This window comes from Palaemon carinicauda, chromosome 3 (genome assembly GCF_036898095.1).
Source record: "Palaemon carinicauda isolate YSFRI2023 chromosome 3, ASM3689809v2, whole genome shotgun sequence".
NCBI lineage: Eukaryota > Metazoa > Arthropoda > Malacostraca > Decapoda > Palaemonidae > Palaemon > Palaemon carinicauda.
Window position 1 is genome coordinate 62,597,473 of NC_090727.1, and position 26,777 is coordinate 62,624,249.

Genomic DNA, 26,777 nt, shown 5'->3' on the forward strand with positions numbered 1-26,777 from the left:
AGATAGTATCGGTTCATAGCATCCTGCTTTTCCAGCTATGGTTGTATCTGAGCAAGTAATAATAATAATAATATAGACACCATATTTGGGATAATTTATTATTCTCTGTGACACCTTCTGTAAAAATTAATCCTTCAGTTCAGATATAAATTTGCTATATACTATTCAAAGGAATAGTATAGTAGTTCAGTGTTTGATACGATTAAAAGAAAATACATAGATTCGTAGATATTTTAAATTGGTTGCACGTCTGTTTTAGAGCTTTGTCTTGTTATTTATATGCTCTTCAATAATAAAACATTCAGTTCAGGAGTTATAGCTATTGCTGTTCAGCAATCGGTTTCATGGCTCTGGGTTAATTCATTATGATGTGTATCTCCCTTTCTGAGCGAAGATCCCTTAACGTTGTGAGAGAGATTGTGTATTGCCATGACCAGCAAAACTGTACTATAAAACATATTAATATTGTTACATTCTTTAAATTCGTTGGCTCAAAAGTACTGAAGTTATTTCAGAGAGTGATTACAGCCAACGACTGACTGTATGCAAGATACAGAATCTGTCTTTGGAAGAACAAACCACCTTGTTTGCCTGTTAGCCAAGAAGGTCTTTCATTCTTTTTGAATTTCACGTTTAACATAAATCTAAATTTTGCTTTTCACCAAATTTCCAGTTTGCATATTAATTTACATAAATTTAGTATTTGTTTATGTCAAATATATTGTTTAATATGTCACTGTACGAAAAATAATTTGTTGTGTATATACCCTCTGGAATCAAAATTGACTGGAAGACTCCAGCCAATAGTAGGACAGTTTCTAAGCATCTTACCCAAAGAACGAAAGTTTAAGCCAATGAGAGACTGGCTTACAAAGGGGTTCTGTTGGAGGCCTTTGATTGGCCGAGGGAAATTCTTTGGTTTTCAGAGCATTTCCCTACAAACCCTGAAGGTGTGAAGGTCACTTGAGTGTTGGTTCCTGATATTTACATATACATTAATTGGTAAGATTATACATAGTTGTTATTAAATCTATAAAAAAAAATGGCCATTTTATTTTTAATAAGATGACGTTGGTTTGATTAAAATGCAAAATTTATGATGAAAATTTGCCAAACCCAAGACATAATCGAAGACTATGTCTGAGGCTTTTGTCCGGCTGTGGACTGGAGACTGCTACATTTGTTTATATATATGTATATATATATATATATATATATATATATATATATATATATATATATATATATATATATATATATTATATATTATATATTATATATATATATATATATTATATATATATATTATTATATATATATATATATATATATATATATATATATATATATATTATATATTTATATATTATATATTATATATTATATATTATATATTATATATTATATATATTATATATATATATATATATATATATATATATATATATATATATATATATATATATATTAATGTGACCTTTTCTAGTCCAGTGCAGGACGAAGGCTTCAGACATGCCTTTATTCATGCCTGGTTTTGACTACTTTTCATCATCACGCTGGCCAGCACTGATTGGTGATAATAGTAGAATTTTTTTTTTTCTGCTCTCGGAGAAAACTAAACTAGTATAGGTGTCCCTGACCAGCGCAGCTTTGCTGATCATGGCGATAAGCAAACCCTTTCACCACGATAAGGTATCCCCAATCCTTAAGGGTTGCTTCGATTATGTCTTGTGTATAGTCATTGAAACATCGTCAGCCATTTTAAGAGGTCGTAGAATGGATATGAAATACGTACATTTAATTACTGTTACCTCTGAAGGGGGTGGGGGCTGTGTTTAGTCATTGAAACATCGTAAGCCATTTTATGAGGTCATAGACATATGAAATACGTACATTTAATTACTGTTACCGCTGATGGGGGTGGGGGCTGTGTTTAGTCATTGAAACATCGTAAGCCATTTTATGAGGTCATAGACACGATATGAAACAGGTACATTTAATTAGCGTTTTATATATATTACTGAAAGATAGTCACTGCTGATTGGGGCGTGCGTTTGAGGCCGTAGTGTCATTATTGATCAGAGTTGAAGTTAAATGTTATGTTTTGCCCTTTTCAATTTGTATAAGCTCATTAAACGCTTTGTGCTGATTTAATGCTAATTATAATGATTAATCTGACTTGTGTTAATTTATCAATACAGTGAACTGTTCTGTATTGTGTACTTGTTTTATATAATACTGTTGTATTAATTTCTAAGTGGTTAGTTATTCGAGTTACGTATTAATGGTGTTGTAAAAATGTTTTCTGATGTAATAGTTATATTGATGTAATTTAAATCAATACTATTATGGGCGTAATCTATTGATATAATAGTCATTATTAAACAATGCGCGTATATTACCGTCATTAAGTAGTTAAGTGTGAATAATATATTAAATCGTAAATGGTGTAATTAATTACGTTGTGTAATCATTCAATAATAATAATTTTTTGAAAATTTACTCCCATGTGTGGCTTTATGATATCAATTATTTTGAAAATCTTGAAATCTCTATTTTGTTGTTACCATTTCATAGTCATTTTATTTCCGTCGTAAAAACATTAATTCCATTTGGAGAAACGGCTGTTCGTTTGAAAAGGTTTTCAGAGGCAATTATAGATGTTTTTTATTTACAACAATCTCGATTTGCTCTCCTAAAATGTCTTGTCTTCATTCGAAAAAATACATTGTTAAACTATTAAATTTCGTGGTGTTAAAGAATGGTTTTGCAATATTTTTTTGTAAGGTGTAAATAGTTTTACCCCAGGAGTCGGGGTTAAATCCCACAGAATTCGTGGTTAAATCACCAAGGATACCGGTTAAATCCCCCCAGAATTTATGGTTAAATCTCCTTAGGATTCGTGGTTGAATCGCTCAAAATTTTTGGTTAAATCTCTAAGGACTCTTGTTTAAATCCTAAGGATTCTTGGATAAATTCCCCCAGAATTCGTGGTTAAAACCCCAAGGATTTGGGGGTGAAATCCTAATGATTGACTTTACCTTCTCGGTATTATTTTATTTATGGACATTAATAATGTAGCGTATTTTAAACTTAGTTCACTGTGTTAAGGAAGTGTTTTGTAGTATTTCTGTATAATATTATCTGTCGCAAATGCCTTGTTCTTATGAAAATCAAGAAAAACGTCAGCGAGTTCACCTGAAAAAGTTGAAGTCCAATGTTACTCTTTTCATGGGCACGGGCAGCTCTGTAAATCGCATTCAAGTAGGTGGTAAATTTATCTTCTCAATGCGTACTCATAAAACCAATCTGTTTTGGTTGTTGGCTCCACCTTTCAACTTCTGTTATTGGAAGTAATTTTATGACTTAATATTTCCCTTCTACACCAATCATCAGTATCCTGAGTTTGTTCATTAGTTTATCATCAACCACTCAAATCACCTGTTTCATCTTTTGTGGCTTAACTCTTATTGATTTCAGCCAATAACAAACATTTTTGGAATTACGTAATACTTTTGACGTTTTGCCATTCGAAGACAGGCGCTTGAGGCCACTGTTTCGACAATTAGCCAATCTGCAACTGCCATTTACAAACATACCCGATTCTCTCCAAAATACTATGGTTTGGTTGGTCCTCGTTAAAGAGATGATGACGTCAATTGTCACACTTTACGGAACTGGCTGTCAATCTATGACGTTTTCATTGTTAACCAATCAGAAAACAATACAGTTCCAACAGACCAAGGATTTTCTTTTCCGCCATCAGTTTAAAGGTATGGATAGTGAAATGCAGTTGTGTGACTCTTGTGAGCTCGATTATTTTTGGGTTATAGGCAAATATCATGGTGGTGCATATCCCGAACATGCAAAATATGCTTAGGATTTTTTCTGTCAACATTCTGTGTTACCTTTGAGTGTTCAGTGTCTTAAGTGTCAGAAACCATTACGTTTTAGGGAAGATAATCATATTTGGTATTGAAGTTCTACTGTGGTGATTGCTAAAACAAAGAAACGCCGGTTCAATCACCAGAATTCATGGTTAAATCCAAGCAGGATTCATGGTTAAATCCAAGCAGGATTCCGGGTTAAATCCCCCAGGGTTCGTGGTTAAATCTTCCTAGGATTGTGGGTTAAATCCTAAGGATTCGGACTTAATCCCCCAAAGAATTATTGGTTAAATCCCCCTAGGAGTTAAAATCTCCAAGAATTCATGCTTAATTCCCCCAAAGATTTGTTTTAAATCCCTCAGAATTATGGTTAAATCGCCCATGATTCTTGATTAAATCCCCATGATTCATGATAAAGTCCCAGGATTCGTAACTAAATCCACAAGGATTTGCAGTTCAATCCCTAAGGATTTGGGCTTAAATCCCAATGGTTCGGACTTAAATTCTCCCAGGTTGTGGCTAAATTTTCCAGGATTCGTGTTAAATCCCCAAGGATTCATGGTTTTAACTCCCCCAATTTTCGGGTTAAATCCCCAAGTAAATTTGGGTAAAATCCCCCCAGGATTTTTGGGTAAATTTCCTCTTTTTTGGGGTAAATCTCCCCGCAGGTTTTTTCAGGTAAATCTCCCCCCCCCCAGGATTTTGGGGGTAAATTTCCTCTTTTTGGGGTAAATCTCCCCTTAGTTTTTTCGGGTAAATCCCCCACGGGATTCGGCGATAAATCCTTCAGGGTTTGGGGGTAAATCACCAGTGTTTTGTGGTAAGTACCCCAGATTTTGTGATAAATCCCCAGGATTCGTGGATAAATCCCCTAGGATTTTAGGGTAAATCCCCCAGGATTCTGGTGTGAGGTTTGTGTACCTTACACGGGTGGGGAGTATGTTGACTTACCTAGTTTTATAAAATAATTTGTCAAAGGAAACATTAAACTTGGTGTAAACAATGTTCTTGTATTCGATAAAAAATCTAGTTAGCGACCAACAGGCCGACTTTACTTGAGTAATTGCGAGTAACAACATACAAATTGAAACTGGCAAAATCTATTGGATCTTGTCAAGATTAGCAAACCCAGCCATCACCGGGTTCGTTATTTTTAACGTGAGGATAACTGGGTTCGTTTTTCTTTACATGTGAGAAATTGGGTTCGTTTTTTCTTGACATTTGGTAAACTGGGTTCCCTATTTATGACGTGAAAATGGAATTCGTTCATCTTTACAAGAGCCATTTCAGTTGCTACTTTGTTGCTATTTACTTTTTTCTTTATAATTAAAGTCAATAAAACTTCAGATTTACGTTCATTTGAATGTCTTGATTTTGAAAACCGCTAGATTGAAATGTGCTGAAGAATGACTTATTCTTTCCGTTTAATTTATTACCTCCGACAACGAAGTTGGAAGGTGGTTATGTTTTACCCCTTGTTTGTGTGTGTGTGTGTGTGTGTTTGTGTTTGTAAATAGCTTACTGGCCACAATTTTAATCGTAACGAACCTTGCGGGGATTAACTTTTATGTAAAAAGCTGGAAATGATTGAGGTTTGGAAGTTCAAGGTCAAAGGTCATTTTCACGGTCAAGCAAAATGTCCAATTCGTGTAATTAGCCATAAATTTGGACATTGTTGTCACACAGACTTCAAACTTGGTTCATATATGAGTGTATGAAAATCCACGCCAATTAATACATAAGGTCAAAGGTCAAGGTTGAGAAATAAGCTGCTGCAGCAGAGGTCTGCTCTCTACTGAGTGCCCCTCTTGTTCTGGAATATTTATATAGACCTTTTTTTTTATTCACTGGCAAGGTCAACTAACGTCGTCTTTTGTTAGTTCGTATATTTCCTTTTATTTTCGTTTAGTCTACGTGTTGCTCATTTGGCTAATTCCGTTGCATTTACTGGGAATAATTAACGTAGAATTATAATTACAGACAAATATGTGACCTCTAGATTGACTTTTTTGTCTATTAAAGAGTTCCCCCTGTTGATATTAAAGGTCTATATGGGCCAGTGTGACCTATGACCTTTTAAAGAGCTATATTAGTCAACCCCTCACCCCTCCATTGTTGCTCACAGTTGGGGTGAGGTTGGGAGTGTCTTTAACTGGCCGCTCAGAGTAGGGGTGTAACGCTCTTTGTATTACATGGTCACCCCTCCATTGTTGCTCACAGTTGGGGTGAGGTGGGAGTGTCTTTTAACTGGCTGCTCAGAGTAGGGGTGTATATCTCATTTTCTTCCTCCACATTTATTTTTACAATATTTTCTTCATTTTCTTTATGTTTTATGATTAATATACATATGATTCATCTGGATGCAATTTATGAATTTATTATGCGATTAGTTAATAGAATTTTCTTCGGTGAAAAGGCCGTCGATCTACGATCTATCAACCGTTACTTTATAGTTTCATTATGATTTTAGTATCTTTGCAAATCATTAATTATATTTTATGTTGATTTACGTATTTGTGGATAATTTTCACAAATAATTACCTCCGCCATCGAAGTAGGAGGTTATGTTTTACAACCTGTTTGTGTTTGTATGTTTGTGAGCAGCTTCTTGGCTTCAATTTTAAATGTAGAGTAATGACACTTTCAGGGATTAACTGTTATGTAAAAACTTGAAAGCGCAAGGGGCACTAGATTATAATGTTCATATTTCATTGTATTTATAGAATTCCTGAAAAAAAACGCCATGTCAGGGGGTAGGTTATTTACTGTGCTTTTGAGAGAGAGAGAGAGAGAGAGAGAGAGAGAGAGAGAGAGAGAGGAGAGAGAGAGAGAGAGAGAGAGAGAGAGAGAGAGCGAGAGAGCGAGAGAGAGAGGAGAGAGAGAGAGAGAGAGAGAGAGAGAGAGAGAGAGAGAGAGAGAGAGAGAGAGAGAGAGAGAGAGAGACCATATTGAAGACAATCTTTAATTGGAAAGTGTTTTAAAGTGGCCTGATTGGTAACGTCTCTGCCTGGTGTTTGCCAGTCAGGGGTTCGAGTCCCGCTCAGACTCGTTAGTGCCATTAGTGTCTGCAACCTTACCACCTTGTAAGCTAAGGTTGGGTTGTTTGGAGGAGCCTATATGTCTATCTGCTGAGTCATTAGCAGCCACTGCCTGGCCCTCCCCTGGTCCTAGCTTGGGTGGAGAGGAGGCTTGGGCGCTGATCATATAATATATGGTCAGTCTCTAGGGAATTGTCCTGATTGCTGGGGCAATGTCACTGTCCCTTGCCTCTGCCATTCATGAGCGGCCTTTAAACCTTTAAACCATAAGTCTTTCCTCTTATTTACCTTATCGTTAGGTACGTTCATACAAACATGTCTTTGTCTTTGGCCCAAAACGTTGAAAGTTATATGTTAAATGAAATAACTGAATTGGGCCTTACTTGTTTGAAAGTAAAAAGGCCTTCATGCAATTGTATGCCATTCACTGACAGAGGTAGAATCAATCTCTCTCTCTCTCTCTCTCTCTCTCTCTCTCTCTCTCTCTCTCTCTCTCTCTCTCTCTCTCTCTCTCTCTCTCCTCCCGACATCATAATCTAATCTCTGTCTACTTACTGAAAATCTAAAACGTAAACAAATCATATCGGTTAGTAAAAGAAAGTTATGTTTACTACTATGAGATTCAGGGCCTCTGTAACACGGTTTTTTGGACTTTGCTCCTTATCAAAGCATCGGGTGTAGCTGAAAGTTGACATATGTATATTTTACAACCACACACAAATTTTGTCAGCATTATCAATAACCTAAACCCGATGGTTTTAATTTTTATAGAGTAAAAATGATCCAGCCAACGCCATGGCCAGTGATACCGAGCCAAGAGTCGAAAACATTCATTACGTAAGCAATGTAAACACCTTTGGACAAAATTTTGCCCCGCCCATCCACCAGACACCCATTCACCTTCTTCCATCTGCTCTGAAACCCATAACAGTCAAGAATGGCTACAGGATTTGGAATTGCCCCCGTGGTTGCAAACCTGTATTTGTCTTACGAATTGCAACTTTATACAGTCATGAGAAACCACTTGGCCATATCTATTATAGCCTGAATAGGTAATTATTCAGTTTCTAGTTTAAATCCAATGTTTATGGTCTGATTTGTATTTAGCGTAACATGATTATAATACTTGTAATGTCATTCAGGCTTTTGAACATTTCCATTAACTATTCACTATGCCACCAGAGAGAGAGAGAGAGAGAGAGAGAGAGAGAGAGAGAGAGAGGAGAGAGAGAGAGTGAGAGAGAGAGAGAGAGAGATTGTGTGTAAACAGTCTTTATATAACTTTTTTTGTTAAAATAAGATTTTTGTGCTAAAATCTCCATCAGACCAACGGATCATCCGATATAATTTTTTTTCTTCTTCTTAGGCCGTATGTTTTGGGCATGACTGCATTTTTGTAAATAAATCATGAATAGTTTTAGGAGTTTTATTTGTACATCTAATGGGAATCTATAGAAGTAACGTGAACATAATTCATTTATTCCTTTAAAATATTTACTACATGTAGCAAAACAAATAGTAGTAAAGATGATAATGCAATGAAGGAATGATACCATACTTTATCTTTAGCTTCATTGTCAGCAATAACATACCCAGTTGCCATAATTTGTCAGCTTAATGAAATAACCTATCATCTAATGTTAAACTTAATTTCTGAGGAGGCCATGGCTTATTGCACAGTGAAAAAACATGACAAAGACTTATGAATGGCGGAACAATACATAGATGTTGGTGGGGTATCAGTGCTGGCGTAGTAATACTACTGTAGCAGTACTGCCGCAACAGTAGTATGCATGAATTAAACGTTTAGGCCAACTGCTGGGATCATTGAGGATCATTTAGCACTTCTTACAACTACTCGAGAAAGGAGTTTTTATAGCCAGAATTTGAATTTCTGATCCAACAATGCCCATGATAGCCTTCAGTGTTATCCTGATTCATAACGAGGCCAAAGTGGGTGGAGTCTCACGAAGTCATCATTCTGACGATAATTATTGGTGAAGGTTTAAAGCGAAAAATACAGTACCGGCTATCTATTTTTTTTACAGTAAATAGGTAGGTAGATAGACAATGAATAAAAATTGCTTGACATTGGATATAGCAGTTATCAAATCAAGCTGGTCTACTACTTTTTTGAAAATTACCAACTATTCCATACACTTTGTCAATCTGATTGTGACCTATAAAGTAGACGGTAATTTCTTAGGAAACTTATTTTGGGAGTTAGACAAATAATCGAAGTGTTTTTGTATTTATTAACATATTTTGTTCGTTTGTTCATTATGACAATTCTCAGTGGAGAGGTTTCAGAGTTCATAAAGGTGTACTGCTTTGCTTTTATTTACACTTTTGTGTTATTGTTGGCAGAGGTATAGCCTTCGTTACGTATAACCAATCATCGATCGAGAAAGAGAGAAGAAATGCCGTCATAAGTTACGTAACGAGTGCGTTCGAAACCTTTTCTCTGAGTAAGTTGGCCCGTCTTCAAAAATCGTCACTTTTACTTAATAAAGTACCAAATTTATTTAACCTACGTAATGCAGAATATAGTCAAAATTTATGTGTAGATATAATGTGCATTCTGAATAAGCGTTATATTTATGAAATTCATAGAAAAAAAAGTTATTGCGAAAAAACCGTGTTACAGAGGCCCTGAATCTCATAGTAGTCCACTCTGGAATTCCTGCCAGCTCCCTGACACGAAAAACTAACTAGTTATAGAAGTCAAAGCGTTGGGTACACAGACCAATACATTTCTCTTAAATAAATACTAGTGTACATTAACTTTACAAAATTACAAATATGTTTAGGTACATTTAATTCTGCTATAATCAAAATTGTCTCGATTTTAGGAATTTTCTCCATTTACCGGCCCATTTTATTTTTAATCATAATTAGTGTTGAGGTTTACTTTTCAAGAGTTTTGTGGTTATTCATAGCTTTGTAGTTATTCACTTTTCTATTTTGAAAATTTATAGTTACAATTTTTCCACTTTGAAAGTTTGTAGTTACATATTTATCACACACTTTTCTTTGTTGAAAATTATGCTGAAAATTTGCAATTACTCTTTTACTATGAAAATTTGCTGAAAATTTGCAATTACTTTTCTACTTTGAAAATTTGCAGTTACTTTTCTACTTTGAAAATTTGCAGTTACTTTTCTGCTTTGAAAATTTGCAGTTACTTTTCTACTTTGAAAATTTGCAGTTACTTTTCTACTTTGAAAATTTGCAATTACTTTTCTACTTTGAAAATTTGCAGTTACTTTTCTACTTTGAAAATTTGCTGTTACTTTTCTACTTTGAAAATTTGCAGTTACTTTTCTGCTTTGAAAATTTGCAATTACTTTTCTACTTTGAAAATTTGCAGTTACTTTTCTACTTTGAAAATTTGCAGTTACTTTTCTACTTTGAAAATTTGCTGTTAGTTTTCTACTTTGAAAATTTGCGGTTACTTTTCTACTTTGAAAATTTGCAGTTACTTTTCTACTTTGAAAATTTGCAGTTACTTTTCTACTTTGAAAATTTGCAATTACTTTTCTACTTTGAAAATTTGCAATTACTTTTCTACTTGAAAATTTGCAGTTACTTTTCTACTTTGAAAATTTGCAATTACTTTTCTACTTTGGAAATTTGCAGTTACTTTTCTACTATTGACATTTTGGGTAACATTTTGGTCCTCATTTCTTAATACCACCAGTTTCATTTGTATTTTTCTAACACAATGGAGAAATTTATGGGTTAAATAAAACCAAATGTTTAAAAAACCATATAAACAGTTTTCTCTAGTCAGTTTTTAGTTATAATTTATTGATAAAGTTCGTCGTGTTATAAGGAAACCTAAAATTTCAATATTAGTTTTAGAACAGCTTTGATTACACAGCCAGTAAGATTACAAAACACAATAAACCATTTCAATTAATATATTTATCGATTTCTTTACAGTTTTAAATGTAAATAGAAATAAATATCCCTTCATAAGAATTTTGGTTACAATGTGAATAAAGCAAAACCAATCATAAAATACTCATACAACTCAAATGAATGTTAGATTATCTACTGTCAGGCCACAATCGAGTATTTGCAAAAGAGCTTAGAATGTGTCTCGTAATAAAAGGAGTTGTACCCTTTTGCCCCAGACTGCAAAGAGTGGTCGCAAGCTTTGATGCGCATTCAGAAATCTATCGCTCCGTTCCAGACCCCTGAGTGTTGTTATGGGTTTCGCCTTTTTTATTTTCATTTATCTGCCTTTTGTGATAAATTGTTGCTTTTTTTTTCGTGTAATTTTTTTTGCAAATCTATAGGGTAAAGTATGAAGAGGAGGAAAAATTGAAACAGCTGAAGACAAAATAGATTGGGAGAGGATAATCAGTTTTCTCTCTCGTATTGTTCAAGTTTGATTTGAAGTTGTGTTGACGCCTTAAAAGAAATTCATTGCCTACAATTAAATCAATTTATAGTCGCAATAAAGATATTATCTAGAGTAGGTGGTGTGACAGCCTTAAGCAATTAGCAAACAGTTCGTTAGAGAGAGAGAGAGAGAGAGAGAGAGAGAGAGAGAGAGAGAGAGAGAAGAGAGAGAGAGAGAGAGAGAGAGAGATTCAAAACCATACCTTCAACACACACAGCGATAGGTTATTTTCTTCATAATATTTCGTTGTTAGACTTAAAGTATTAAAAATCCGTTCTTGGTCCTTTTAACATCTTGATTTGTTCTTTCAGACATTGGTCGACATAACCAGCCCAAATAGCAGGACCATAAAAGGGTGCTGGGCGCTGTCTGATCGGTCCTGGAGCCACCTACAGCAGGCATTAAGAAGAGACTGATCAAAATATAGACAGTAAGTATTTTGAAAACTAAAGTTTTAATATAATCCTTTATATTTAGATGGTATCTTTTACTGGTTATTTTATTCATAAACTATCAAAAGACTTGTTGTATACTTAGGGATATCCAATGCGTGGATTTAAGTATTTAGACAATTTAATGTTCATGTAATCATATCATTTAAGTCAATATTTTTCTGTGGGAAATTTTTGGTGGAAAATGATAGTGTCTATTGCAGTGGGTGTGGGAATGGAGGTAATTTATATATATATATTCTTTGTGTTAGCTAATTATCTAATTGAATTTAGTGTTACGTTTTTTTTATCTCAAAGGATGACTCTCTCTCTCTCTCTCTCTCTCTCTCTCTCTCTCTCTCTCTCTCTCTCTCTCTCTCTCTCTCTCTCTCTTCTCTCTCTCTCTCTCATTAGACGTATTCATCGTCATTTCTCTGCATTCCTTATGGTATTCCAGTTTGACGTAGGAGTGTATCAGACCTTTTCCAAGATTTTTTTTTTACCATCTTTCGCCCCCTTAATGATATGTTCTTATCTATAGAGAAATTCCAGCTGTACAAAAAATATAATGTCTATAGATCCTCTTATTTTGAGGTCTATTTCAAGATGTGATTTGCAGGGCCATTCTTTTCCTATTGTAGTCTATAGTTCACTTTATATATGTAGCATTTTTTTTAAGCCTTGCAAGACAAAGAAAGTGTAGCCTGAATTTTCGGTTGTGACATTATTGACAATACCAAATGACTAAATTGCTTAGTTTTGTATGTTGGTGTAGTAGGATCGAGTTTCTGTCTGTTTATTAAAAGAGGATTTTCATTGTCCTTGATTTTAATAAGATTTCGTATGTCATAAAAAAATTGCTTCATGGTTTTCAATACTCACAAAAAAAATGAGTTTTCCTCTTTGAGCGAAGTTGTCGTACGAATGAAGATGCTTTATCTTAATTGTTACGCTATTTTGTGTATTATGCTTATCCTAATATGTAAAAGAAACCCCCCCTCTCTCTCTCTCTCTCTCTCTCTCTCTCTCTCTCTCTCTCTCTCTCTCTCTCTCTCTCTCTCTCTCTCTCTCTCATATGTGTTCACGTTTGGCTTTGCTGTTCAAAATATATTTTGTGGATGTACTGTTTAAAAAAAAAATCTGTTTTGGTCAGAAAACTTCATCCGATTTCGAGTTTTTTGTTTTTAAGATTTTAATGTTGTAAGCAGCAGAGGTTTAATAGGTAATATTTAAATTTGATTTATTATAGGTTTTTCATTTCTAAAATTTTTATCAAGATTTAATATATTTTTTATCTCATAGATTTATGACGGCATAATCTGTAGGAATTAAGCCGATTCATTGGGCCTGTAAATGTATTTTTTTATTTTGTTTTTTTGGCGAGTAGAAATGTACATGTTACAATGAGCTTATTGAAAAATCGCTTAAAGATATGAAAAACAATTTCTATTCCTCCTATATGTTCCTAGAATATTTAATTTTTCCTCGTTTCCTTTCCTCACTGGGCTATTTCCCTGTTGGAGCCCCTGAGCTTATAGCATCCTGCTTTTCCAACTACGGTTTTAGCCTAGCAAGTAATGATAATAATAATAGTAATAGAAAATACACATTTCAAATAAATAAACAAAACTACAATGGAAAGAAATCTAAGTAAATGACAACGCAACCTTTAATAGCCGAAACGTAGCATTAATTCTATTCTATTCTCTCCTATTTGTTTTTATTTTTTTTATTTATTTATCTGTTTGGTTTCTTTCTGTTATTCTTGTTTAAGTGTTTTTCTTGTTTATATTAATCCTGAAAAGTTAATTGCTCGATAATTTTCCCCTATTTTTATTATTACTTCATGACTTAAGATTTCTTTTGTAGTCTTTCATAGTTCAAGTTCACTTCTCCTTATTTTTGTCATTGTTTGGGTAACATTAAGGATACTGAAATCTTTATATTGAGGCTTTATTCAAATTTTCATTTTTATTTTTTTCTAGTTAATTTCTTCTATATATAGTTTTTGTGTGATTCTGGGAAACGAAGCTGTTTTAAACGAGTTTATTAATTTGCTTCTTAATATTGTAATGCTTGATTTGTATACGTTATAATACACAAGGAGGGAAAATAGACACTTTGTTTATATTATCCATTATATGCAGGACAACTTTTTTTTTATATTGTATTTATGGTAATTCCCAATAAAATAAAATACAATGGACACAAGTAAAATTCTTGAAAAGCCCTCGCAGACATTACACTAGTGTTCTCTTAGCTACCTGTTTCCTCAGGGACTTAGAACCTTCTGACTTACAACCTTTCAACCTTACAACCTTCTGACTAAACCTCCCCCCCCCCCTACCCCTTTCAGCTTGTCCAAAAACTAGTCCACTCTGGAATTCCTGCCAGTTCCCTGACACGAAAATCTAACTAGTTATAGAAGTCAAAGCGTTTGGGTACACAGACCAATACATTTCTCTGAAATAAATACCCGTGTACATTTAACTTTACAAAATTACAAATATGTTTAGGTACATTTAATTCTGCTATAATCAAAATTGTCTCGATTTGAGGAATTTTCTCCATTTACCACAGCCATTATATTTTTAATCATATTTAGTGTTGAGGTTTACTTTTCAAGAGTTTTGTGGTTATTCATAGCTTTGTAGTTATACACTTTTCTATTTTGAAAATTTATAGTTACAAATTTTTCCACTTTGAAAGTTTGTAGTTACATATTTATCACACACTTTTCTTTGTTGAAAATTTGCTGAAAATTTGCAATTACTCTTTTACTATGAAAATTTGCTGAAAATTTGCAATTACTTTTCTACTTTGAAAATTTGTAGTTACTTTTTTATTTTGAAAATTTGCAGTTACTTCTCTTCTTTGAAAATTTGCAGTTACTTTTCTACTTTGAAAATTTGCAGTTACTTTTCTACTTTGAAAATTTGCAGTTAGTTTTACTTTGAAAATTTGCAGTTACTTTTCTACTATTGACATTTTGGGTAACATTTTGGTCCTCATTTCTTAATACCACCAGTTTCATTTGTATTTTTCTAACACAATGGAGAAATTTATGGGTTAAATAAAACCAAATGTTTAAAAAACCATATTAACAGTTTTCTCTAGTCAGTTTTTAGTTATAATTTATTGATAAAGTTTGTCGTGTTATAAGGAAATCTCAAGTTTCAATATTAGTTTTAGAACAGCTTTGATTACACAGCCAGTAAGGTTACAAAACACATTAAACCATTTCAATTAATATATTTATCGATTTCTTTACAGTTTTAAATGTAAATAGAAATAAATATCCCTTCATAAGGATTTTGGTTACAAAGTGAATAAAGCAAAACCAATAATAAAATACTCATACAACTCAAATGAATGTTAGATTATCTACTGTCAGTCCACAATCGAGTATTTTTAACAGTCAAATCTAGATGTATTTAGGTATAACAACAGAATACACTGATCACAAATTAACTCTCAAACACTCCATAAGGTTACTGGCAAGTTCCACGCAGGATTCACTCTCTGATGCTTGTGTCTCTCTTGTCCCCTTCTAGCTTGAACTGACCTCTTCCCTCGAACTACCTTTTGGCGAAACAGAAAACTAGTCCAAACCAGGATTTCTGCCGGCTCTCTGTCAAAAGATATAATTAGCATTTTATATTAGTAAATTATTTTATATATTCACAGCAAAATACTAGATGGCTATGTCTCCAGTTTATGCATACATTTTACTAAACGAAATGTTATGTATGTTTAGACTTTGATACTGAAAATCGAAGGCCTTTCAAGTATTTAATGTAGATTCTCTCTCTCTCTCTCTCTCTCTCTCTCTCTCTCTCTCTCTCTCTCTCTCTCTCTCTCTCTCTCTCTCTCTCTCTCTCTCTGTGTTGGTTTTAGTTATGAACTGCTTTTACAGAATCACTACTGCTATTAGGAATACAAAAATTACTGCTGTCGTTGGAACTCGCGCGGTGTACTGTAGGCATTGGTTACAGATCTTTGCACTGTTATTATTATTATTATTATTATTATTATTATTATTATTATTATTATTATTATTATTATTATTATTATTAGCTGAGCTAGAACCTTAGTTGGAAAAGCAAGATGCTTTAAGCACATGTGCTTCAACAGGGAAAAACAGTCCAGTGAGGAAAGGAAATAAATGAACTATGAGAAGTATTGAACAATTGAAATTAAATTTCTTTAAAAACAATAACAACATTAAAACAGATATTTCATATATAAACCATAAAAAGACTTGCAAATTTGAACTTATGAATCTTTGGCAGGTGTGTACTGAATATCACCCTTGGATCTCTCTCTCTCTCTCTCTCTCTCTCTCTCTCTCTCTCTCTCTCTCTCTCTCTCTCGGTTACTGAAAATATCTTAACTTGACAGTGTTTAGCAAAGTTCTTTGTTGATTAACGTTATAAGAAAATTTGGAATCTGGCAGGTGTTGAATATCACCCTTGGATTTCTCTCTCTCTCTCTCTCTCTCTCTCTCTCTCTCTCTCTCTCTCTCTCTCTCTCTCTCAAGTTGGCCACTTGTTATTGATAATTGTAGCCACGCTTACGATACTCCTGCATTGTTTCAATGGGAACTCTTGTAATTATCATGGGATTACTGTTAGCTCAAAGTGAACGCGTTTACTACCTGGTATTTAATATGAGACACGTCTGCCTTCTCAAAGCCTTTCGATATTAGCGCCTCAAACAATGCAAGGATTTCCTAAGCAAGGTTAATCTAGTTAACTATATTCTTTGACTTGCCTCTCTGGATGACCCTGTGTGTCTCAATCCTTACGTTCTGTTTATAAAATTCCACACAGTCTTCGATTCCGGTACCTTAAAGAACACAATTTTAATGCTGGTAGACTTTTGGATGGTAATTATACGCAAATTTTGTTCCTCTAATGTTGTTGGGATTCGAAACAATTTTTTATTCATTATTTTTTTTATTAGAATGATATAGGCGATGGGCATTTTGAATTAATAATCCCTAATGTCAGTCAATCACGATCGGCTAGGCAAATTCATTCTGTTCATTTTGAGGGCAGGGTAATTCGATGTTGATTTTAAAGGCTGTGGTAATTTTATATTTTTTAGGGCAGGGTTATTAATATGATTTTGACAGTAGGGTCATTATAGGTTATGATTTTATATGGGGATAGGAACGTACTGTCTCTTCAAACTGCTTAGCTCTTTGTAGTATGTCTGAAAAGTTGCCTCTGGAGTTTTTGAAATTACGAATGCAGGATTCTATTGTGAAATTATAAGGCTTGACCTTGTTATCTGACTCGTTGGTAGTGCTTGATGCTCTCTCTCTCTCTCTCTCTCTCTCTCTCTCTCTCTCTCTCTCTCTCTCTCTCTCTCTCTCTCTCTCTCTCTCAATTCAAATGTTTTCTTTTTACTCTTTCATTTCAAATTGGGGTCTTACTGACTTTATCCCTCGTATTAAAAGTGTGTTTTTTATTCCCTTAAGCCTTTATGCTTAAGTAGCAATTTGAAAACTTTACAATTCTTTCACTGAAAAAGCACTGTGTATGCCTAATTTGTTTGTCTGTAGCTCTATTCATGTCCAAAATTTGGTTCTTGCTTGTTATTCATCTCCAATTATAAGTTCCACGTCTCTATTCATGTGCAGTTACAAGTTACCCCTCTCAATTTATGTCCATTTTTTTGTTCCCCTTGAATATTCATGTCCAATTTTTTGTTGTCCTGAATATTCATGTCCAATTTTCCCCCCTGAATATTCATGTCCAATTTTTGTTCCCCATGTACTGTATATTCATGTCCAAATTCTTTTTCCCTCCCTTTATTCATGCCCGATTTTTTGCTTCCCTTGAATATTCATGTCCAATATTTGTTCCCCCTCTCTATTCATGTCCAATTTTTGATTCCGCCTCTCTCTACTCTTCTCCTAAGTTCCTATCTAAATTTATTTTCTCCATGCCAGCATTTTTTTATTCATTCAAGTCAAAATTTATATGTTGAATTTCCATTGAATCTCATTCTTCATATGTTTTGATTGTTGGTTTTATATGTGGTAATTTGTCCCTTATTCAATTTCAACGATAATACCATTTTTTCTTTTAAATAATAGTTTTATACTTAGTTTAAAGAAATAATTGTTTGACTCAAAGATCTTAGAATTTGACATACTGATCAGGGTTTATTTTAGAGAAATAATTGACTCGAAGCTCTCAGAATTTACCTTACTGATCATGTCAAGGTCTATCATGTTATATTGTCTGAGAGTTAGGGTTAAAAGTTTTCCTTATTTTTATTTCGTATATATTGTTTAAGTAAATAATTCTAGCCACGAAAAGGAAAATGAAGACTCGATTGGTTAGTATTAAAGTCCAAATGAGTGACATGGACGGACTTGAGTCCGTCGATATCACCAATTTGGACTTGGGTGTGACTTCAACGGAGAAAGAAGGGATATTTTGTCTTGTCTCTAGTAAAATTTCATCAGACAGGAATTGTTTCATGTAAAACATGTTACACATGAAATATACGACAGTACTAATTCAACTTTTATTATTCACAGGAATGAGCTTCGATAGCAGTGTGCGCGCCAGTCCTGTGAGCCATCAAGAAGTGAGAGCGCCAGTCCTGTGAGCCATCAAGAGGTGAGAGCACCAGTCCTGTGAGCCATCAAGAGGAGAGAGTGGCAGTCCTTCCTGTGAGCCATCAAGAGGAGAGAGTGGCAGTCCGTCCGTCCTGTGAGCCATCAAGAGGAGAGAGTGGCAGTCCGTCCTGTGAGCCATCAAGAGGAGAGAGTGACAGTTCTGTGAGCCATCAAGAGGTGAGAGCGCCAGTCCTGTGAGCCATCAAGAGGTGAGAGCGCCAGTCCTGTGAGCCATCAAGAGGTGAGAGCGCCAGTCCTGTGAGCCATCAAGAGGAGAGAGTGGCAGTCCTGTGAGCCTTCAAGAGGAGAGAGTGGCAGTCCTGTGAGACATCAAGAGGAGAGCGCCAGTTCTGTGAGTCATCAAGAGGAGAGCGCCAGTTCTGTGAGCCATCAAGAAGAGAGAGCCCCAGTTCTGTGAGCCATCAAGAGGAGAGCGCCAGTTCTGTGAGTCATCAAGAGGAGAGCGCCAGTTCTGTGAGTCATCAAGAGGAGAGCGCCAGTTCTGTGAGTCATCAAGAGGAGAGCGCCAGTTCTGTGAGCCATCAAGAAGAGAGAGCCCCCAGTTCTGTGAGCCATCAAGAGGAGAGCGCCAGTTCTGTGAGTCATCAAGAGGAGAGCGCCAGTTCTGTGAGTCATCAAGAGGAGAGCGCCAGTTCTGTGAGCCATCAAGAGGAGAGCGCCAGTTCTGTGAGCCATCAAGAAGAGAGAGCCCCCAGTTCTGTGAGCCATCAAGAGGAGAGCGCCAGTTCTGTGAGTCATCAAGAGGAGAGCGCCAGTTCTGTGAGTCATCAAGAGGAGAGCGCCAGTTCTGTGAGTCATCAAGAGGAGAGCGCCAGTTCTGTGAGCCATCAAGAAGAGAGAGCCCCCAGTTCTGTGAGCCATCAAGAGGAGAGCGCCAGTTCTGTGAGTCATCAAGAGGAGAGCGCCAGTTCTGTGAGTCATCAAGAGGAGAGCGCCAGTTCTGTGAGCCATCAAGAGGAGAGCGCCAGTTCTGTGAGCCATCAAGAAGAGAGAGCCCCCAGTTCTGTGAGCCATCAAGAGGAGCACGCCAGTTCTGTGAGCCATCAAGAGGAGAGCGCCAGTTCTGTGAGTCATCAAGAGGAGAGCGCCAGTTCTGTGAGTCATCAAGAGGAGAGCGCCAGTTCTGTGAGCCATCAAGAAGAGAGAGCCCCCAGTTCTGTGAGCCATCAAGAGGAGAGCGCCAGTTCTGTGAGTCATCAAGAGGAGAGCGCCAGTTCTGTGAGTCATCAAGAGGAGAGCGCCAGTTCTGTGAGCCATCAAGAGGAGAGCGCCAGTTCTGTGAGCCATCAAGAAGAGAGAGCCCCCAGTTCTGTGAGCCATCAAGAGGAGCACGCCAGTTCTGTGAGCCATCAAGAGGAGAGCGCCAGTTCTGTGAGTCAAGAGGAGAGCGCCAGTTCTGTGAGTCATCAAGAGGAGAGCGCCAGTTCTGTGAGCCATCAAGAAGAGAGAGCCCCCAGTTCTGTGAGCCATCAAGAGGAGAGCGCCAGTTCTGTGAGTCATCAAGAGGAGAGCGCCAGTTCTGTGAGTCATCAAGAGGAGAGCGCCAGTTCTGTGAGCCATCAAGAGGAGAGCGCCAGTTCTGTGAGCCATCAAGAAGAGAGAGCCCCCAGTTCTGTGAGCCATCAAGAGGAGAGCGCCAGTTCTGTGAGTCATCAAGAGGAGAGCGCCAGTTCTGTGAGTCATCAAGAGGAGAGCGCCAGTTCTGTGAGTCATCAAGAGGAGAGCGCCAGTTCTGTGAGCCATCAAGAAGAGAGAGCCCCCAGTTCTGTGAGCCATCAAGAGGAGAGCGCCAGTTCTGTGAGTCATCAAGAGGAGAGCGCCAGTTCTGTGAGTCATCAAGAGGAGAGCGCCAGTTCTGTGAGCCATCAAGAGGAGAGCGCCAGTTCTGTGAGCCATCAAGAAGAGAGAGCCCCCAGTTCTGTGAGCCATCAAGAGGAGCACGCCAGTTCTGTGAGCCATCAAGAGGAGAGCGCCAGTTCTGTGAGCCATCAAGAGGAGAGCGCCAGTTCTGTGAGCCATCAAGAAGAGAGAGCCCCCAGTTCTGTGAGCCATCAAGAGGAGAGCGCCAGTTCTGTGAGTCATCAAGAGGAGAGCGCCAGTTCTGTGAGCCATCAAGAGGAGAGCGCCCCCAGTTCTGTGAGCCATCAAGAAGAGAGAGCCCCCAGTTCTGTGAGCCATCAAGAAGAGAGAGCCCCCAGTTCTGTGAGCCATCAAGAGGAGAGCGCCAGTTCTGTGAGCCATCAAGAGGAGAGCGCCAGTTCTGTGAGTCATCAAGAGGAGAGCGCCAGTTCTGTGAGTCATCAAGAGGAGAGCGCCAGTTCTGTGAGCCATCAAGAGGAGAGCGCCAGTTCTGTGAGTCATCAAGAGGAGAGCGCCAGTTCTGTGAGTCATCAAGAGGAGAGCGCCAGTTCTGTGAGCCATCAAGAAGAGAGAGCCCCCAGTTCTGTGAGCCATCAAGAGGAGCACGCCAGTTCTGTGAGCCATCAAGAGGAGCACGCCAGTTCTGTGAGTCATCAAGAGGAGCGCCGCCCCCCCCCATATAAAAAAAACTCAGCCGGTAATCCAGGGCTTATATAACGCAGTTTCTGGACACTCTTCGTAAACTATATTCAAAAAGGAATTTTGATTTTTTTTTCTTTTTTTTTTTTTTTTTTTTTTGCTGCTTAAGCTGTTTTAAAAATGGCCGGTCAACTTTGTGTATTTCATGACAACTTTGTGTCTTTTAGTTCAAGTCTTGCTTTTAAGTCATATTTTTTTTGCCTGTCAACTTTGCATTTCAGTGTTTGAAGTGTTGCCTTGAAATTTATTTGCCCTAAATCTTTTTGCCTTTATTCATTTTTGCCGGCAACTCTGTATTCCATATTAATTTTTGCCGGCAACTCTGTATTCCATATTAATTTTTGCCGGCAACTCTGTATTCCATATTAATTTTTGCCGGCAACTCTGTATTCCATATTAATTTTTGCCGGCAACTCTGTATTCCATATTAATTTTTGCCGGCAACTCATGGAATACATTTTTGCCGGCAACTCTGTATTCCATATTAATTTTTGCCGGCAACTCTGTATTCCATATTAATTTTTGCCGGCAACTCTGTATTCCAATGTTCAAGTTTGCTCAATTCTGTATTTCTGTTTGAAGTGTTGCCTTTAAATTCATTTGGCTTTATTATTCCCATGTTCAAGTTTTTTTCCAATATGAAAAATAAAAGAAAAATTGATTTTTTAAACTTTTAAACTATTATTCCCATGTTCAAGTTTTTTTCCAATATGAAAAATAAAAGAAAAATTGATTTTTTAAACTTTCCTTTCAAAACCACAAAATACCAAAAAAAAAAGTTGTATTCAAAGAATGAAGTATTGATTCACAGGTTTATTTTGTTTGAAGGTTTCTCACAGATACAGCATACAATGGTGTTTAAGAGTTCATTAAGAGTTTAATGAGTAGTCAATTTTAGCCTCTTGAGTTGCCTTTAGCTATTTTGTTTTTGAATTTTTGAAGATAGGTTTGCAGACCTTTTGGTACCAGGGACAAATGAGCGACCAGGATCACCCCTCACTGGTGGTGGCCTGGGACTGATTCCCGGGCCGGCCGGAGGAGAGGCAATACGGTGCTGGAAGCACCAGGATTCCATCCATTTCTGAAAAGTTATACATATACTTGAGACATAAGAAATGGGGAACATAAAAAATGTGACTCGGCTATATGCCAATTGGGCTGGAATACTTATGCATAGAATATGGGGGAAAAAATGCAAATTTTCCAAGTGGCCTGGAAAAGTTATCAAAACATATATACAAGAAACTTACAAAGTGGCAATCATACATGCAAATTAGCCAAATGGACTGGAAATGTTATACATGCATTTACTTGAAGCATATGAAATGAGATTCATAATTATTAGCCAAATGACACTGATAAATTACTACAATGACAAATCCAGATGTTTCTAGGAAAGATGACTTAATCAAAAATTCATTGTGCAGTATAGGAATAAAATATCCAAATATGACAAAATTCATAAATAAATATATTGAGATTAGATTTATACTTTACTCAAAGAAAAATAATTGTTTATGAAAGAAAAATAATTGTTTATGAAAGAAAAATAATTGTTTATGCTTTAAATATCAAGACAACCAGCCTATTTTACACATAAATGTGATGAATAGAATGTATAGAAAAATCCATGATTCATGTGAAAAAAAATTATGGTGTGACTGAACGACGATGTGCAAAATATGGTTCTGGAAATTATACTGCATTTGGAATGGAATATAAATTGCCAATTAAAAATTCTATATGATTGTCAACTACAGTCTATAATGGAAAATGTAAAGTTTTGTATAGTATCACAAGTGAGATACAGTATATGTATTTATGTGGTTTACTGTACAATACAGACTGGGGAAATACTGATAATTAGTAATCGTATTTTCAAACAAATATATTTGGGTCCCTATATCCTAAAAACAATGTAATGAAAGCAGTCTTTATCATTAACTACTAGAACCCTACTCTGAGAAGACACAGAGGAACAGAACCCTTTTATTATTATTATTATTATCATTATTATTATTATTATCATTATCATCATCATTACTTGCTAAGCTACAACCCTAGCAGGATGCTATAAGCCCAAGGGCTCCAGCACAGAAAATAGCCCAGTGACGAAAGGAAACAAGAAAAAATATCTCAAGAACAGTAACATTAAAACAAATATCTCGTATAAACTATGAAAAAAACTTTAACAAAACAAGAGGAAGAGAAATAAGATAGAATAGTGTGACAGTGTGTACTTATATTTAGGGTGAAGTCGGTGGTAGGTGTTTCAGAAGGATTTAAGATTATTATTATTGTTTTTATATAGGCTACTACAGAAATGGGCGAAGTAATGTTGAAGTTGCCTAAAATGCAGAGATGGTGCCTGGAAATGAAACGAAGGAAGAATGCTAATTGGATGATGCTGTGAATAGAGAAGAATGGAGGGAAGGTGAAATAGAGTTTTAATATATTTGTAGGAGATCGACCTCTGCAAACAGGTGATCGAAAAGAGAAAGGTTGAATGTTGGTCACGTGAGAAACTCGAGTCTGAAGAAACGTATGTTTTAGGAGCAACTTTGGTCAGAATGGTTGTGATTGAAAAGGGAAATGTCGAATCTTGGTCACGTGAGAAACTCGAGTCTGAAGAAACGTATGTTTTAGGAGCAACTTTGGTCAGAATGGTTGCCATTGAAAAGGGAGAGGTTGAATGTTGGTCACGTGAGAAACTCGAGTCTGAAGGAACATATGTTTTAGGAGTAACTTTGGTCAGAATGGTTGCCATTGAAAAGGGAAAGGTTGAATGTTGGTCACGTGAGAAACTCGAGTCTGAAGGAACGTATGTTTTAGGAGTAACTTTGGTCAGAATGGTTGCCATTGAAAAGGGAAAGGTTGAATGTTGGTCACGTGAGAAACTCGAGTCTGAAGGAACGTATGTTTTAAGAGTAACTTTGGTCCGAATGGTTGCCATTGAAAAGGGAAAGGTTGAATGTTGGTCACGTGAGAAACTCGAGTCCGAAGGAACGTATGTTTTAAGAGTAACTTTGGTCCGAATGGTTGTGATTGAAAAGGGAAAGGTTGAATCTTGGTCATGTGAGAAACTTGAGTCTGAAGGAACGTATGTTTTAAGAGAAACTTTGGTCCGAATGGTTGTGATTGAAAAGGGAAATGTCAAATCTTGGTCATGTGAGAAACTCGAGTCTGAAGGAACGTATGTTTTAGAGTAACTTTGGTCAGAATGGTTGTGATTGAAAAGGGAAAGGTTGAATGTTGGTCATGTGAGAAACTCGAGTCTGAAGAAACGTATGTTTTAGAGTAACTTTGGTCAGAATGGTTGTGATTGAAAAGGGAAAGGTTGAATGTTGGTCATGTGAGAAACTCGAGTCTGAAGAAACGTATGTTTTAGAGTAACTTTGGTCAGAAGGGTTGCCATTGAAAAGGGAAAGGTTGAATGTTGGTCACGTGAGAAACTCGAGTCTGAAGAAACGTATGTTTTAGGAGTAACTTTGGTCAGAATGGTTGCCATTGAAAAGGGAAAGGTTGAATCTCGGTCATGTGAGAAACTCGAGTCTGAAGAAACGTATGTTTTAGGAGTAACTTTGGACAGAATGGTTGCCATTGAAAAGGGAAGGGTTGAATCTCGGTCACGTGAGAAACTCGAGTCCGAAGGAACGTATGTTTTAGGAGTAACTTTGGTCAGAATGGTTGCCATTGAAAAGGGAAGGGTTGAATGTTGGTCACGTGAGAAACTCGAGTCCGAAGGAACGTATGTTTTAGGAGTAACTTTGGTCAGAATGGTTGCCATTGGAAAGGGAAGGGTTGAATGTTGGTCACGTGAGAAACTCGAGTCCGAAGGAACGTATGTTTTAGGAGTAACTTTGGTCAGAATGGTTGCCATTGAAAAGGGAGAGGTTGAATGTTGGTCACGTGAGAAACTCGAGTCCGAAGGAACGTATGTTTTAGGAGTAACTTTGGTCAGCATGGTTGCCATTGAAAAGGGAAAGGTTGAATGTTGGTCACGTGAGAAACTCGAGTCCGAAGGAACGTATGTTTTAGGAGTAACTTTGGTCAGCATGGTTGCCATTGAAAAGGGAAAGGTTGAATGTTGGTCACGTGAGAAACTCGAGTCCGAAGGAACGTATGTTTTAGGAGTAACTTTGGTCAGAATGGTTGCCATTGAAAAGGGAAAGGTTGAATCTCGGTCATGTGAGAAACTCGAGTCCGAAGGAACGTATGTTTTAGGAGTAACTTTGGTCAGCATGGTTGCCATTGAAAAGGGAAAGGTTGAATGTTGGTCACGTGAGAAACTCGAGTCCGAAGGAACGTATGTTTTAGGAGTAACTTTGGTCAGAATGGTTGCCATTGAAAAGGGAAAGGTTGAATCTCGGTCATGTGAGAAACTCGAGTCCGAAGGAACGTATGTTTTAGGAGTAACTTTGGTCAGCATGGTTGCCATTGAAAAGGGAAAGGTTGAATGTTGGTCACGTGAGAAACTCGAGTCCGAAGGAACGTATGTTTTAGGAGTAACTTTGGTCAGAATGGTTGCCATTGAAAAGGGAAAGGTTGAATCTCGGTCATGTGAGAAACTCGAGTCCGAAGGAACGTATGTTTTAGGAGTAACTTTGGTCAGCATGGTTGCCATTGAAAAGGGAAAGGTTGAATGTCGGTCACGTGAGAAACTCGAGTCCGAAGGAACGTATGTTTTAGGAGTAACTTTGGTCAGCATGGTTGCCATTGAAAAGGGAAAGGTTGAATGTTGGTCACGTGAGAAACTCGAGTCCGAAGGAACGTATGTTTTAGGAGTAACTTTGGTCAGCATGGTTGCCATTGAAAAGGGAAAGGTTGAATGTTGGTCACGTGAGAAACTCGAGTCCGAAGGAACGTATGTTTTAGGAGTAACTTTGGTCAGCATGGTTGCCATTGAAAAGGGAAAGGTTGAATCTCGGTCATGTGAGAAACTCGAGTCCGAAGGAACGTATGTTTTAGGAGTAACTTTGGTCAGCATGGTTGCCATTGAAAAGGGAAAGGTTGAATGTTGGTCACGTGAGAAACTCGAGTCCGAAGGAACGTATGTTTTAGGAGTAACTTTGGTCAGAATGGTTGCCATTGAAAAGGGAAAGGTTGAATCTCGGTCATGTGAGAAACTCGAGTCCGAAGGAACGTATGTTTTAGGAGTAACTTTGGTCAGCATGGTTGCCATTGAAAAGGGAAAGGTTGAATGTTGGTCACGTGAGAAACTCGAGTCCGAAGGAACGTATGTTTTAGGAGTAACTTTGGTCAGCATGGTTGCCATTGAAAAGGGAAAGGTTGAATGTTGGTCACGTGAGAAACTCGAGTCCGAAGGAACGTATGTTTTAGGAGTAACTTTGGTCAGAATGGTTGCCATTGAAAAGGGAAAGGTTGAATGTTGGTCACGTGAGAAAGTCGAGTCTGAAGAAACGTATGTTTTAGGAGTAACTTTGGTCAGAATGGTTGCCATTGAAAAGGGAAGGGTTGAATGTTGGTCACGTGAGAAACTCGAGTCCGAAGGAACGTATGTTTTAGGAGTAACTTTGGTCAGAATGGTTGCCATTGAAAAGGGAGAGGTTGAATGTTGGTCACGTGAGAAACTCGAGTCCGAAGGAACGTATGTTTTAGGAGTAACTTTGGTCAGAATGGTTGCCATTGAAAAGGGAAAGGTTGTATGTTGGTCACGTGAGAAACTCGAGTCTGAAGCAGAGATAGAACTCCCTCTGTGAATAAATACTTAATGAATGCAGTATGTAAAGGTGATAAGGATCAATCACTGGTGGGAACATAAGCAATTGAACT

At 36.8% G+C, this 26,777-nt stretch overlaps 2 long non-coding RNA genes across 3 annotated transcripts in view; one reads left to right on the forward strand and one right to left on the reverse strand.

Annotated features, from left to right (window-relative positions):
* The first annotated feature begins 886 nt into the window (after positions 1–886).
* LOC137637575 (uncharacterized) lies at positions 887–18,735 on the forward strand. Its single transcript, XR_011043717.1, has 3 exons — positions 887–1,002; positions 11,648–11,766; positions 18,324–18,735. It is a non-coding gene; the product is annotated as an uncharacterized lncRNA (long non-coding RNA).
* A 3,060-nt stretch (positions 18,736–21,795) lies between these two features.
* The window catches only part of LOC137637582 (uncharacterized), a 29,984-nt gene continuing 25,002 nt past the window's right edge, over positions 21,796–26,777 (reverse strand). Inside the window, exon 4 of one of the 2 annotated variants that reach the window (XR_011043719.1) lies at positions 21,796–22,065. This is a non-coding gene — a long non-coding RNA (uncharacterized lncRNA). The remainder of the gene's footprint in view (positions 22,066–26,777) is intronic. The other variant, XR_011043718.1, reaches the window with a different exon arrangement.